The following is a 16,088-nucleotide window of genomic DNA, read 5'->3' as shown; positions in this document are numbered from 1 at the left end:
TTGATGTAAACTTGGCCTTCTTTCTGACGATGACAAGAACAACCCGTATCAAGTCCTCAGTGTAGAAAGTGGAAAAAAATATATTTTCCCCCTACCTTGCTGAGACATATCAGCTGAGCCTGCACGGGGGGAGATTGTCGAAGGTGACAGACTGTGTCAGGCAGTGCTGCATTGCTAGCAGTGGGAAATCGGTGGGGCTGGCACCTCTACTCGCAGTTTATTGGGGTGGAGTGAATTCAGCAGCCCAAGGGCATTTGCTAGGCCTGGATGTTTCTTGCACACTCTCTGGGGATGACATGTCACCATCTACTCTACGTGATGCTGCACTTAACACTGTGATTAGCATGACTGGCAAAAGATGATGGCTGCTGGGATTTCTTTGGAAATTAATTCATTGATAAGTTTGCTCCCTAACTACCTGCAGTTGGGCTTAACTTTACTTTTCAGTGTTTTGTTAGTTTTGCTGTGGGTGCTGAGGCTTGTGTAAGAATAACATAAATGCAGCTGGAAGCATATCTGCCCTTTGAACTCCTCGCTTGCGCTTCCCAGAAGGTCTGTCTTATTATTTCTGTTCAAGGATACATGAAGTTGGCTGCATGCTGAGATTTGCATCTGGTGTCTAAAAAGAAAAATAACAATTTGCTTCAACTCTATATTCAGAGATGACAGAGGACAAGAAGAAGCTGAGGCTAAGAAACTCAGCCATTGTCAAGGAACTGAGTAGCCACACACATCCTACCCATAGTTTGAAGATGTTAGTCCTGCGCCTAAGAGCAGGGGCCAGGGAATGCAATTTTTTCCTTGCGTACACATCCTTGTAAAAGCAAACTATGATAGACTAGAATGTGATTTTTTTCAAGATCCTGCCAGCTTCTAATTATATTTTATGATTGCTTTGCCTGTTGAAGTCCTCCAGACAGGTGGAGCAATGTTCATCCTCCACAGACTAAGGCAGATTTGTGCCAACTTGCTACTCCTACTCTGAAAATTTCTTGAGGGTATGGAGATGGTCTCTTGGTAGCATGGCTCTGCAGGAGCTTCAGCAGTGCACAGGAACATTAGCGTTCTTTAAGACTTTAGGCATACCCAGGAGGAAAAAATCCTCTCTCTCTTCAGAAGTGCACAAATGACGTTAATCATGAAAAAAACCAAACAGCTACATGCTCCTCTGCTTTTCCCTCTTCTGTGACGGAAACTTAGCAGTAGTTTATGGATGGCATCCAAACAAACAAACAAATCTATCCAGAGTTGTCAGCTGAGTGTCTCTGTGTGTGACTCCTCCACCGCTCGCTCACAAAGTTAATTTCCTGGTGGTAAGGCTATAGCACTTTAGAGACTGCACCAGCCCTCAGCCCACTGTACAGTTTTTGTCAAAGGGGTTAGCAATGCTTGCAAAATTCAGTGCCTAATGTGCAATAGCTGTTCCAGAAAGAGGTCTACGGCTTCCACTTAAAGACGACATCTCTGGTTACAGCCCAGGTGTCTCACACTCCTACTGCCTAAACCATGACTTGGAGCCCTGGTCCTCTGGGAACTTCGTTCATCTGCAACTTGAACCACTACATCTCACTTACATATTGGCATTATAAGCACTTCTGTCCTGAAAAGCAGCTGAAGAAAAGGTGTGATGTGTCTGATCTCTCAGATAACCAAGTTGGCATGAGGAAAACATACTTAACTGGTCCACAGCCGAAGACTTACTGCAGTGAGAGTGTTTTGCATAGTGTCAGCATCTTGGCTGGCTAATAACTAACCTGTAATAACTATCCTGTTCTTACCACAGGATGTGCAGACTCCTAATTTTTGTGGGAGAGATGATCAATTTTCGCAGGATGGGTATTTCCGTCCATTGGATCCTGTTTTGCTGAAGTATGCCCGTGTGAAGAAAAGCTCAGTCCTTTCCCAGGCTTGAGATCTGCACTGAACAGGAAGACAATGTTCACTCTTCTGAGACTAATGACCAAGTGAATTTTTCTTTCCTCAGACTATTATTGAGCCAAGACTATCAGTCTGAGCCTTCAGTCACTCTCAGCCTTAGCATTACTTTGGATGCCTCTTTAGGGAAATCAGTGTTCATATTACTTTAAACATAGCTTTATAGTGGAAATGCATATTTCAAGTATTATCTGTGTATTGTGGCCACAATTTATTGTGGATATACTTCTATAAATTCACCCTAAAATAACCCAGAGAAAGAACAGATGGAAAAGATTTTTAAAGTCTTTTCAACAAATCCCAAGCAATTTCCAGAAACTATGTCAGTTAGCATAACAATAATTGCACCCACGGTTCTTCCTTCTCAAAAGATTTGATGTTGTATGTATAGGACTACATAGTCCCATATTGACTTTCTACAGCTTTTGAAGTCTCATTTAAAGTTTGGAAAGTGAAGCTATTGGAAACTTGGCTATTCCCTTGCATTTGGTGGCCAACCAAAACACTGGATATGTCTTGTCAGATGTAAATGATAGGATAGTGTGTTGTGATGTGTGTATTTTAGAGACCAAATCCTTGTTTGTAGAGGTTTTATGTTGACATAGGAATCATGCGCCACTTCATCAGTAATTTCACTCTCAAACCAGTGTAATTATAATAAAATACAATAGAGTAGAACCAAGCCACAACTGAAACATCAGCTTTCCATCCTGCTCCATCACTTGTGAATGAGATGTGAAAAGTTCAGGCTTACCGTAACTCTGCACTAGTGCCCAATACACAGGATCTTCAATCAGTAAAAACAAATGTTTTCGAGTTCTTATTGCTTTTATTTTTAGGTTGTAAGCAGGACAGTCTAGAGCAACATAATTCTACCAACACATGGTTTGCTTCACTTAGTGTGCTTTGTTAGTAGAAACTACTAATACACAAATAGAACATACTTTTCTGACTTGGCCATCACTTTTAAAGCTTCCTTTCCCAATTGTCTTTTTTCATGGCACCTGTCTGATGAAACATGTTTAGCTGAATTCCTCTTTACTAAAGGCACCTATTAAACAGTTCCTGACACACTTCCATTTACCCATTCTATCATTTTTTTTCTCCACTGATTTTCTGCTTTGTTATCTGTTCTTCTGGCAACTTGCCATCCCTAAACAGTCCCTCAGCTGTATTTGTTAACCTTGTGAATTTAGGGCACAGACAACAAATTTGCCATATTGCTGTGATGCTTTCATTCTTAGTATCAGAATGATCCTAACAATAATCTGTGGAAGATCTGCATACAACTCACAAGTCAGTAAGTCAGTTACGAACTGATTTTGAGGTGTTGGTTTAGTACCTTGCTCTTGCAGTAGCAGCACTTCTTTGAGATTCATCTTCTTTTCCACACTCTGTACCTCACCTGAAATTTCATAGCTACCGTTCTCCTCTTCCAAGTGTGTTGCCACACACCTGATGCAATCTGATCCCCATTCAAAAAGCAATAGCATTACCATGTTCATGCTGAGTGAGCTTTTCTCATTGACTTTCAGAATTAACTAACATAATTCAAAATGCAAGGGAACTAGTTCACAATTCACCACCAGTGCAATACCTTAAAACATTTCTCTAATCAGCCCTAAATGGGTCATAAGTTATGCTATCAAAAAATTAGGAAAAGTTCTGGTTGCAATTATGGCTTAGGTCACAGGGACATTAAGTAAGCTTACTTTGGCCCTGATACATCCCCTCATTTTAGCATTTGTTACCATTTGCTTCATTTGAAATCTCTTTCTAAAGGCAAACACTAGCTTTAACAACAGCAGAACTGCTCCCATCCCCTGTACCATGCTAAAAAAAAATATCTAGGCATAGATCCCAAAGGCTGGGAGGAAAACAAACCAACTCACCCTAGTTCTTCTTCATAGAGGCTTAGGCAGATAATACTTTTAAAACAAACATTTGTCTGAGAAAGACTTTCCCCTTTGATAGCCAAGATCTTCCCTTTGAAGGCTGTAAGCTGGTGCTTGGGACACAACCTGCTGCTTCCTGGAGCTCTTTTGCCACCTTTGGAATGGGAGTACATCTCCAGGTATCTATGAAAGCATTTAGAGTAGAGGAGTATGTGTGTCTCTGCACCTCTCCATTCACAGATCCTTATGTATCCTCACTATAAAATCTGTAAGATATTTAAAGTTGCGGTATTATTTATTGCAAATATATTACAGCTGAATGCAGCTTCGCATGAAAGGGAATAAAATTGGGTCTCTAGGTATTACTTACTATTTGTATACAGACCTGTGGTCTATTAATTTGCCTAATCCCCAGCCCCCTTTTTGCATTAATCTCCTTGAACTGCCTTTCTGCCCCCACCTCTCAGTCTCTGTCCCAGAACCATATAAAGTGTGACCTATTAACTTTGCAGTCTTCATTGGTAGTCTTCAAACTGAATATTTTGTTTGGTACAAAAGTAAGTTTATTCTGCTTTTCATCTGATGTCTCACTTGCTAAATTGTCATTCCAGGAAAAATTTTCTTTTAGAGTCCCTACTCCAGCCCCTGTGAAATCTGGCTACCATCCTCAAAAACAATAACTTTGTCTGCACCGTTAACAGCTCAACAGAGAGGCTTTTAAATCCTGTATCCCTGAAGAAGGTCCTAGGAGTGTTCCCTGCCAACACAGTGATTAACAAAACAGAAGTGGAAATGGTTTCCAAAGCTTCCCAAGACCTGAAATGAGCCCAGGATGAATGACCCTCTGTATCCCTTTGCTGTTTAATGCATCTGCAGAACCCCAAAGGCTTGATGGTAATGTGCCCGGGTGCCGACCCCACCATGCCTACAGACAGCATCTGCTGCCACATGTGGTCAGACACCAGCTTTTGGCAGAGCTGCTGCCCAGTGTAGGAAAGGATTAAGCTGTCAATGCCATAGTGCAGCAACAGGTGCTGGCTTGGAGCAGAATAACCACCCATTAATTGTGTGCATGCTTCTCCCCCTCGAGGGCAATCACAGAAAGAGAACAGGACAGTATTTCCCAGCAAGGAAGTAACAATGCGTTAACTATGAATGCACTGGGGAAATGCATGCTAATTGCAGCATGATCCTACCATAAACAAAAGGAAAGAAGTCAGCAGAGCCAGGAGGAAGCGATCTTTTCCATCAGCCCTCGCTCTGGGAGCGACGCACCTACCACATCGCCCCTGGCCTCGTGGCGTGCAGCAAGACGTAACACTGCCCAGGGCAGGAGGGTTTTAAGAGAAGTTCGATGAGGTATTCCTGAGCAAAAGAGGCTGGTGTGAATGAAGTCATAGCCCTGGCAACAACGCCAATCGTTAATAAGGTGCAAGTTCAAAATCAAAGCCTGTCCCCACAGGGGACACAGTTTTGTGGGCTCAGTGCCATGAGATGACGATTCAAGAGTTTCTCCTGTGTGAGGCAAAAGGAATTGGCTGTGTTACCTAAATGGACTACCAGTCAAAACATACCTCAAAAATCAAATCCAGCTCCCACAGAGTCGGTGACAGAGGTTGCAGCCCACAGCTGCCTGCACCGCTCTATGCTCCCTACATAATGGATGGGATTTCCCACCCTAACAAGGGATGGTTTTAGGCTTCTGTATCACAGACCAAAAAACATGATCATTTCCTTCCCAATTTCTGTAGTGCAGGGCAGACTTCAATACAGAATTAGAATGGCAGCCTCTCTGCCTTTCTAAGTAGCTCTACCAAGCACATAATTTTGCAAATGAAATGATTAGTTTTAATATAAAGTGTCTCAAAGTGTCAACACTTCATGTTTACACTCTCTTTAGACTCAAAGTAATTTCTTTTAGGAATTTTATTCACCAGGTTTAAGAATTCTTAGTTAAAAATACAAATTATTATCAACATTTGCTTAAGCTATAGAAACCCCTCATTTTATAAAGCTAAGGTTAGGCTTTTGAAGCTGCTGATTTTCTTACATCCTCTTATGTATATAGTGCCTATTATATAAGTAGTGTTCTCTCACTTGCATCAGTATCAATATGTACCAGTATAAGAATATATAAAACACATTGCTATAAAAATCTGTATGATTTTGAAGCTACAGAACCATGTATTGCAAACAAATTACAGCCAAATGCAACCTCAGCACAAAAGGAAATGAAATGTGGTCTCTGCTTTTCCATATGAAGTATCTCTCTCTAATATGTAAGTGAAGAAAGATAATGCTCTCGATGCCTTCTGAATTAATTTCTTCAACCAAATTAGTCTACATGGGTAAAAATTATTACGAAATGCAATACACTCTGTATCTATATTTTCCTAACTGAAGAATCCTTTGATGTCTGTAATGCGCATGAACTTGACCTATTGCATCCAGCCCTGTTTTATGGAAGCTGCAGTCCACTGCTCTAGAGATGACAAAAGTGCCTTTGATAAAAACACGGCTACCCAAACCAAGGACTTTCCCCCTGCAGCACATTATTTCCTGTAAAGAAGGAAACATGCCAGGACAAAAACCTGGACATACTGTTTCTTGTTCTTTTTTAAAGCCTCTAAAAGAGGTGGCTCAAATGCAGCCGTAGTGTGTCAGATGCTGTTTTTAAAACTTTAGTTGATTTATTTTTCCTTCTTTTTATCATGCAATGGTTCAGGGTTGCTAGACTGAGCTCTAAGGACAAAAACAGTGCAGTGTTTGAGCTTGGCTGACAACCAAATGAGCACTGACAAGCTATTGCAGGCATCTAAAGGCCTTTTCTCAGCATATGCAGTTGGTTCTGTGGCATCTTCAGCTCATCTCCAGCATCCAGCTTCTATATTTTCAGGGCTGCATGTCTGACATTCATCCTTTCCAGGCTTTTGCTTGATGAGAGAGGCTGATTTTTCTTGCAAGATAGTGTTTATTGCTGTGCTGAACCACAGATGACTTTTGTGGTCCCTTCCAGCCACGGATGAGAGTAATGTCACCCTGCAGGGAGACCAAACACGGGCAAAGCCGTGGCCTGGGGCCCAGCAGACCCCCAGCCGGCCCTGCTGGGCTGTGCTGGCTGCAGCAGTGGTGCAGCATGCTGGCTGCCCAGGATGGGAGGCTGCCCTCCTGCCCCAAAGCACTGTGGCCCCAGGAGCCCCGCCACCAGCCGCACACCCCCTGCACTCCCCAGCACCCTCCGGCACCCGTTGTCAGGCTCCCGCCACCCCCTGCCCATCACCAGTCTCTGGGCTGCCCTCTCCAGAAGTTGGCTGACAGCCACGAAAAAAAGAAAGAAAAACAAAAGAAAAAAAAACCCCAAACCTAAAAAAGCAAAGCATCGCCCCCAAGTTTGTGGGTAGGACAACTGCAAAGGAGCAGGGTGCCGGCGGTACCCATACAGGCAGAGAGAACACCAAGGTGCTGAGCGTCTTGGAAGATCCTTACTGCGCACCCTGAGTGTGGCTCTGATGGGCTTGGCATCCCCCTCAAGCCAAAAGGGGCTTTGCAAGGCACTAACATGAGGAATGATATGCCATGCCAGCATGGGTCCTGAACAACAGCTTCAAAAAGAGCATCTCAGTCTGAAATGACTCGCCTAATTAGAGTCAACTGAAAACACACCCAGGACGTTGCATGAGGTCCATGTATATTGTTGAAGAAAACAAACCTAAACTGCATGGGAGTTTCACACAAAACTGCAGTTGTGGGAACAGTGAAAGAGATGGGTGGCATCTTTCATCTAGGAGTGAGAACAGAATACACAAGCTTCATTAAATTTGATTACAGAAAATTAAAAGATGGGTTCCTCAATTTATTCTGCTGGTTTTGTGTGTATTATTTTGGGAGAAAGGACTGCAGACATATTAAAATCTGATGACCACTTACGTGATCATGTTAAAGCACGGAGAAAAAACCCCCCGAAGTATAAGTAATTTCAGTTTTTCAAGTTTCCTTGCCACTTGCATAATTGTGCTTTTCTCATTTTTTATTTGCATGATGTAGTACTTTTTCATCCACTTGCTCAGAATTCCCCACAATTGTTTTGCTTGGAAAAATATTTATCATTCAAACAGGAACAATGTATTGGATGTTGGTGGTGTTCTTAGAACATCCTTAGAGCAAAACAGAGAGGAGGAAGAAGCAGGAGGAAGCAAGGACTGGAGGAACCTAGTAACTCTACAGTGATTTAAGATGAAAAAATGGGACAGTAGCTATTTCAGCACCCCATTCAAATGATTTTGAGCAGCTTTTGTCAAAACATCCTTTTAAGTGACTCTTTTGCTGCAGAAACATCAGCATTTTCAACCTTTCTAAAACTGATGGTGCTTTAAATATACATTATTTCCTTGGAATTCAGTATCGTCATGTTCAGAAAATAACATTGAACATAACTGGGGGCAAAGGACTTTGCACATGTCCAGATTATTTGGGAAGCAATTACTGTCTTGTTAGTACTAGATTGTGAACCACGTAAGTCTAAAATCTGAAGAGTATTGACTGTCTGCTGAGGTTATGGTAGTCATACTGATAACACAGTAACTGTAAATTTGTTTATTGATGGCTGCAACTGCACTTAACTCTGTTGGTCTGCTGTCTCAGGCTTTACAGAATAAGCATTATAAATACTTCTTGGGTAAAGTTCAGTTTGGTGAAAACCCCTGACTGCTTACAAGGCAGTTTCTGTACAGTAATCCAGAAATACTTCCTCTTTTAACAGAAGAAAATGTATCAAAGGGTCACACTTGAAATCTCTGGCCCTGGTGGTGGTGGTGGGGGGTGTTGTTTGTTTTTCTAATTTTTACTTCTCATTTTTCACCTAAATGCTTTAGTTTCAGTAAGTCTGGCCACAAGAATGACAAAAAGAATGCCTTTCTTTTAAAGTTTCATGAAACTACCATATGCTTATTTGGTTCTACAAGCATATACACATATTCCTAAGGTTAATATTACTACATATGTTTCTATGCATAAGGAAACTTGTTTAGGGGGAAGCCATGGACAGTTGAATCCAGAAATACATAAAAAATGATAAAAGAACATTAAGCAGATTGAAAGGCAGGTGTATATATAGTAGTTTATGCACAAAAACATAGCTAAAATTGGGATAATTATTGCTGTATATAAGGTTTGCATATAGAAATTTTTTGATAAAGATAACAAGATAGTTTTATATTTGAAACAGCTCATCTTTGCTCTCGTCAAACTCATAAATCCTAACTGTGGGTAAACGCACTTTTCTGGGGCAGAGGACCTCGATATGAAAGAAAAAGGAAGCACAATCTGAAAAAGTCATTTATAGGAACAGGGCGTCTATAGATGGAACAGAGAGGAATTTATGAGGAAAAAGTAATAGAAAGTAACAATACACATTAGAAAGATAAGTCAGTAGAAGTAGAAAAGACAAAGTGTTTGCAGAGAGATAGAACATGAGTGTGCATGGCCAAAAAATGAGAAATCAGTTATGAAATGGCCTGGCACCATTCTGCATGCTCAAAGCACTTTCCAAAAGACAAGAGAAATTCAAAATTATCTTTTGTTTAAAAGGAAAGTACAATTATTTCTTTCTTTCACCCAAGTGAGTGAGCTCTTATCTTTAAGCTAGGATTTGTCTTGCTTTGATGACAGGCAAGAACTCAAAGAACATTTCTGTCACTGAGCTGACTAGCAAACTGCTGTGGGTTTCAGTCTCATAAAGTTCCCACTGACGTCAGAGACAGCAGGATTTTTGGGTTGTTTTTTTTCCAGGGAAGGAGAGGCTCTCTTCAGAGCACAGGGTTATGAAGTTTAATGTGCATGTTAGAAATCTGGGGGGTCTTAGCATTTGAGCATTTGAGAAAACAAGTGTAGGTGGGAGTTCTCTCATTTCATGGCATGCAAAATGTGCCTGCAGAAGTGGCACGTCAGCCTTTTCATATGGCATTGTTACGAAATACGCTGAACAGTGCTTCTCAGCTACTGCACTGAATATTAAGCAGCAATTACTGCTTGTACTAGTATCATCACGTCATCCTGAAAAAGAAGATCTAAAAAAGAACTTGTTTTAATTCAATGCCTGACAAATGGTTGGAGTTTGGCTCTTGGTTTCACTTAGTCATTTTCTTGTAGTTCCTACACTGGGCAGTTCATTCACTTAAACTGAACCACGTCATGGAAGAAAGCATTAATATCTTTATTAATATAGCTTCAACATTGAAGTGTAATAGATAAGTTATATGAGTTATCTAAGTTGTGTAACTCCATACTCGCTTTGGAATGTCTTGGGAAATTTTTTTTCTTCCTGCTTTGTTGTAGAAATACTCAATCACATCCTACCTGTATTATCTGTTTGGGAGGCGATCTGATCACCTCCGATGCAACATACTTTTCTTGAAGGAGAAACAGACGTGAAGAGCTCACCAGCTAGAGAAGCAGAGGTGTTAACTCAGCTAGCCAGTGGTGTCTTTGGTGGTGGGCTTGCTGTTTGAGAAGCAGTCACGCACAGCAATATGAACCTCCCATCACATCCTTAAATGTACTTGAGCAGATCAGTTCCTTCGATTTCAAAAGAGATTTGGGGGTGTAATGACTTTGTACATCTCAGTGTCTATCTTCAGACACTACGTTTAACTACAGGTTTACTTGTGTACATTTTGTTGCGGGAACCAACTGCCTCATTTTGGCTGTTAACCACAGCATGAAAGAGCAGGAAGAAATACTTGAGACTTTTCCATCAGGAAGTGGCTCACCTTACATCCATCTGCTTGATGTAATAAGGCATATTAGAGATAACTGTTCCAGCACGCAGACTTCACCTTAGAGCATTGGCTGTTGCGAGAGCAATTAACTGAAATCCCAAAGCCAGCGTGAGCAGCGGTGTCCTGCCCTAACTGAGACACTCTGCCTTTAGACCTGCTAATTGCCCTGGGTGAGGGATCATGCTGAAATGACAACCCATATTTCAGTTCCAGCATAGGCTAGGAAGCTCCATACCGCAGCCCACCCGCTGGGAAAGCCAAGTGACAAGAAGGCCTTCTTGCTCCTTCCCAAACTCCCCTCCACCAGTATTGCAGACTGACATATCCTCTTGCTGAAGAGCAGCATCAGGAAAAGCTCGGGCATATTTGCCTCCATTGGCGTCCCTCTTGCCCTACCCCTGCCACAGATGAAGGCTGAGGAATCTTTAGAAAGCAATTTACAGCCAGTGGCTTTAATCAGGTTTTACCTATTAGCTGTCAAGTAGCGATAGCACTTTTGAATATGTCATTAGGATTTCTTCAGACCTCAAAGAACTACTGAACCCTGATGGTCTTTCCCCAGAATGAAAGAATAGAAAGCTGAGAACAAGCATATTGAGAACAACATATAAATATTAACCTGTCCTGGTAACTGGTTACTTGTTCTGTCAAAGAACCTATTATTACCACAAACTTTTTTCAGTGGGAGTACACCTAAAGACTGAAAATAGGAACTTAAATAGAAGCAGAGGAAAACCAAATGAGGAAGGCTTTAGGATGTAAATTATGCATCCTGACCCTGTGCTGCTCTTTCGATTTCCCTTGCTCCAGAAGATTACAGACACTCTTTCTTTCATACCCTGTAATAGGCACACACAAACACAAACCAAGCTAACAATTTAAGTGGAATGCTGCCCAAGATCTATGTACAACCTGCTCCACTCCTTCGGAAGGTGGAGCAGGCATTCCATTATCTGCACACAAAATTCAGTTGCTCACATGCAAACTCCAGTGTCAGGACAGAGAGACAGACCTCTTAGTAAAGCAGTATTGAAGAAACCGCAGTCTTTCCTTACATGATCTAATGCTGTCTGTCCTTCTCTATGTTCAGATCCACCAAAGGTTAGAAAATTACTTCTGCACAAGCTGGAAAACCTAGCCCATTAGCCCATGCTCAGCTCATTTTTTCCACATCTGCACTGCTAATTGTCCTCTCTTTGGACAGCATTGCATTCACAAGATTGCTTGGTTAAATTTCTTCATAAGGACTTTCGAAGCCAACTTCTATGTAATTTAATCTGTCTAAAGTTATGTACTGAATGCAAATTCGTAAATCTCTCAATTACTTATACAAAAGCAGAAGTTGATTATCAGGTCGCAAAATTAAGGTATCATTTAGCTCACTAAGATGATCTGAAATTAAGGCATCCAGTAATAATACCGTGTGTGATACACAAGAAGGTACTTTGGTTCTCAGAATTTAAGCAGATTTGAAAATATAGCCATAACATACTGTGCTAAGCACTCTAATTACTAACTCTTTTGGTAAAGCTTAGTAAAGTCTTCTCAACAAACCTTACTTGAATTTCCTTTAATAATGCAAGGTGTGATGTCATTGACTCCTTGCAGTAGGAACTGATACAGCTCTTCACCCATCAGGATCCCCCCACGCACCCTGCAGAACAGGAAAAGCAGAGCAAACACTGTTTCCACCCCCACCAGCCCCCCAATGAGATTCTGTAAAGTAGTATTTTGACAAAGCTAGCAGAAGAGAGGAGATAGACCACCTAGAAGGAGGAAGAGACTCAAACATTAATCCGACAGGTATTCAGACGTCAATTGGTTACCTTAAGGTCCCAGATCTGATGCAGGATCTCCTTTTCCCTTCCCTTCCATAGTTGCCTCATGCCTTTCCCTTAAAGCAAGCAACCCCTTTCTCTAGCTCTCCGCCTCTCTATAGCTTAACATCTCCCAGTTCTCACTAGTACTCTAGAAGAGCTGTCAACAGAACAAGAAGCTTGAGGAAAGAGACACGTCTTACTAGCTGATACAAATGTTTTAAAAAAGACGTTTTCTCTATTGATCTCAGTGCTACTTTACATTTCTTCTACATTTTCAGGAATTTAGGTTTGCGTTTTTTTCCTATTCTTCTAATCCTATATTGAGTTTAACTACAAAAGAGAAGAGCTGTTCTAGAGCTACAATCCAGAAGCTACAGCTTCTACTTAATCCTTTACTTGCAGCCAAATCTCCTTCATACCATTAACTAGCGGGCTGGGTGGTTCTGTGAACATGTGCGGCTATCGGGCCTGAGTCTCAGCTGCTTGTAACTCCCATATTTCTTTATTGCTATGTGACAATTCATTCCATCAGGAATGTACAGGAAGACTGAGAGTTTTGCTTTATTTGTGATGTTAATGGTTACATACAGCCTTACATAGGCTTTACTTAGCTGAAAGCTAGCCTCTATTTATTGAGCTTGGCTATATTTTCAAGATGTAACACTGGGATTTTTTATCATGTGGTAACTACTCACGAGGCCTGGATAACGCATTTTCACAAATTATGCTCCTAATCTGGGCAGCTAAATGTCAAGCACACTTTATTTCAAGATACACTTATTTCAATGTACGCAGTGACAGCAGACTGCTGCTTTTCTTTCGTGATGTGTTAAACAACTTGCATCAAAACTGTTTTGTGACAGGTCATTCAAATACATGCTGCCACTGAGGTTCAAAAGTCTTAATCTTTGCATTTGTGTGAAAAATAACAATAATGCCTAAATACAGCTACTTGCCTGAAAGCCTGAGGTGATTTTTTAGTACGGTAACTCTGGGAGGAAAAAAAAAAAAAAAAAGATAGATGATCAAATTAAACTAATGGGTAAAAAGCATAAAAGTGCATGCAATGGTTGTGTGTTTACAGGCTTTAAGAAAAAATGATTAGCAAAAAAAAGATCTTGCAAGATTTTCCTCTCAGCTAAAGGAACCCCTCTCCCTTCCCATGAACAAGAGGCAGTAGTGGACAGGGCATTTTATTGCAAGTTCTGGGTTTGTGGAAGGATGAAGTGATTCACCTCAGCTATCATTCACCATAATGTTCTTTATCGTAAATGCTTAGGGGACTTGCTTCCAGATGTGTTCTGCCTCCCGCCAGCAGCCACCGTTGCCTGGCCGCAGCTGCTGGGCATTGCTCTCCCTGCAGACGTGTGGGGTCTGGCAGAGCCAGGCAGCACCAGGTGGGCAACCACTAGCTGGAGACATGCAGCCTTTTTTCCTAAACCTCTCCTTAAATCCTTCTTCCTGCACTTCCCTGCTGTCATGCAATAGCTGATGAATTTTATTTTGCTCTTCTTTTCTCTGGATGACCGGATACGTAGGCAGAGCACATCACCTCCGTACTTCTGTTAGGAGAGATGTAACGTGGCTCTAGCCAGTGACACTGAACTGCGGACAAACCTTACGACATACGCAAGCATTTGACAAGCTTTGGGCTTTGGTAAGGATCGAGAGCATGCTTCCCGAAAGGAAAGGGCGGCTTTCTGGAATGGCTGCTTGGCGGAGTTTCTGCCGCGTGTTCACAGCCGCTGCCCATCACGCTGGGATGTTCTGGTGCTCATCCCTGCAGATGTAAGCGCTGCGCTATGCCGGGAGGCAGGAGCTTAAGCGGGATTCAGGCCAACGGCAGATAATCGGTCTCACCGTGACAGCTTGGGGGCGTCCAAGTATCAAGGGCAGGGCCCCCACCCTGGGCCACGCGTGGGCCCGCGGCGCTCTGCCCGGCCTCTGTCCGCAGCGCCGCTTGTCCCCCGAGCCCTCGCACCACGGCCGGGGGGGCGGGAGGGCAAAGAGCCAGGGGTCGCGGGGGCCGGGAGCCAGGAGTCGTAGGGGCAGGAGGCTGCGGGTGCCGGGGTCCGGGAGCCGCGGCGCCGGGGGGCAGGGGGCCCTCGATGAAATTCAAACTGAGGCGCCGCCGCGGCCCCGCGCGTGCAGTGAGCTGAGCCCCGCCCCCTCCGGCGCCCGCCCCGCCCCCTTCCGCGCCGAGCCCCGCCCCTGTCGTCCCCAGGGCCTGCGGCGGTACCGGGCCGCGGTGCGGGACCTCTTCTTTTCCCTCGGGCCGGAGCGGCGCGTCGGGGGTAAGTGTCGCTGCCGTCCCTCGGCCAGCAGCGGGGGGCGGGGGGGAAGGGGCGAGGGGAGGGAAAGTGCCGAGGGGGACACGGGGCTGTCGGTGTCTGGGGGGTGGCCCGGCCGCGCCTCCGGCGGGAGCCGGCGCTCCGGCGGGGAGGCCGCGGCTGAGGGGAGAGGCGCGAGGGCGGCGCGGGCGGGGGCCAGCGCGCGGTGCCGCCGCCGTTGCGGCCTCCACCTCGGCCGACCTCCCTCGCAGCCTCCCCCCGCCGGTGCCGCCGCCCTCCCTGGGGAAGGGGCGGCCCGCTGCGTCAGGGCGGCTTTGTCCTGCTGGTGCGGCGCCCGCTGTCCTGCGGGGGCGGCGGCGGTGGGAACGGCGCAGGGCCGGGGCGGGAGGAGGAGGAGGAGGAAGGAGGTCATGTGCCGGGAGGCGGTGGCGGGGCGGGGGTCCTCCCTCCTGGGAGGGGGCGCTGCGGCGGCTGCGTACAGCCTGCCCTGCGGGCCGGCCTCCCGCACGCCCCGCACCTCTGCTGCGGCCGGCGGCCCCGGAGGCTGCGGGAGGGTGGCTTTGTCCCTCTCCCTGAGATCCCGGTTCAGCCAATGCACCTTCACCGGCGGAACGGTGACCCGCTTGTCCTGCTGATAACGGTGTGAACCGCCTGGGTTCCATCACGGCCAGGTGGGAAGCTGAGGCTTAATTTTAGCGTCGTACTGAATTTAGGCAACGTTGGGAAGAGGCACTGCCCGATTTCAGCATCCGAATTAAAAGCGAGTTATTCATTCTTGAAATGTGACGTTTTGCATCTGTGTGAAGGGTGACACTGGTACATCTGCAGGGCAAACTGTTGAATCTTACAGCAGTTGGATCTGCATTAGCAGTTAAAGTTACTCCTTGATGAAGTGCTAACACTGAGTCAGTTCCCAATGTCGTGCTAGTCAGGTGCAAGTAGATACACTGATTAACTTCAGCATGGAAAATACTCACCACAAAATACTAAACTTGAAGGAGGAGTTGCCTGGTTTGGAGGTATAAGGCCATAGCAGTATTTTAGCACAGCATTGTCAGTACGTTTTATTATGCGTTGTTTGTCATCTTGGCTTTTATAACGTGATGTAGGGTTGTGTTAAGCATTAATTGCCATGAGAGCTGTCAGTTTGTTCTGCAAATGCTAATTTTTGGGGGGATTGTTAGTCAATCCAACATAGCAAGAAGGCTCATTTCTATTTATAAGATAATAGGGTTATTTTTATTTTTAGTAGATTTTTTTCATCAGCTTTGCAGTTGAAGTAGGCCAGATGCAGAGTGATTGGGTTTTTGTCAGTCTGTTGATAGTGTTCGGGGCCAGACATTTCAGATAAAATGCAGCAGTGGTCCTCTT

The 16,088-nt window shown here is 44.2% G+C and overlaps 1 protein-coding gene across 5 annotated transcripts in view; it reads left to right on the top strand.

Annotated features, from left to right (window-relative positions):
- Positions 1-14,463: 14,463 nt before the first annotated feature.
- Positions 14,464-16,088, top strand: part of STARD3NL (STARD3 N-terminal like) — a 30,077-nt gene continuing 28,452 nt past the window's right edge. For 2 of the 5 annotated variants that reach the window (XM_040590122.1, XM_040590120.1), the window contains exon 1: positions 14,468-14,720. The gene's annotated coding sequence lies outside the window, so the exon portion shown is untranslated. Of the gene's footprint in view, positions 14,721-16,088 lie in introns of all 5 variants that reach the window. The other 3 variants (XM_040590119.1, XM_040590118.1, XM_040590123.1) reach the window with 3 other exon arrangements.

This window comes from Falco naumanni, chromosome 4, assembly GCF_017639655.2.
Source record: "Falco naumanni isolate bFalNau1 chromosome 4, bFalNau1.pat, whole genome shotgun sequence".
Classification (NCBI taxonomy): Eukaryota; Metazoa; Chordata; class Aves; order Falconiformes; family Falconidae; genus Falco; species Falco naumanni.
Note: the sequence above shows the minus strand (reverse complement) of the source record. Positions and strands in the feature narration are given on the sequence as shown.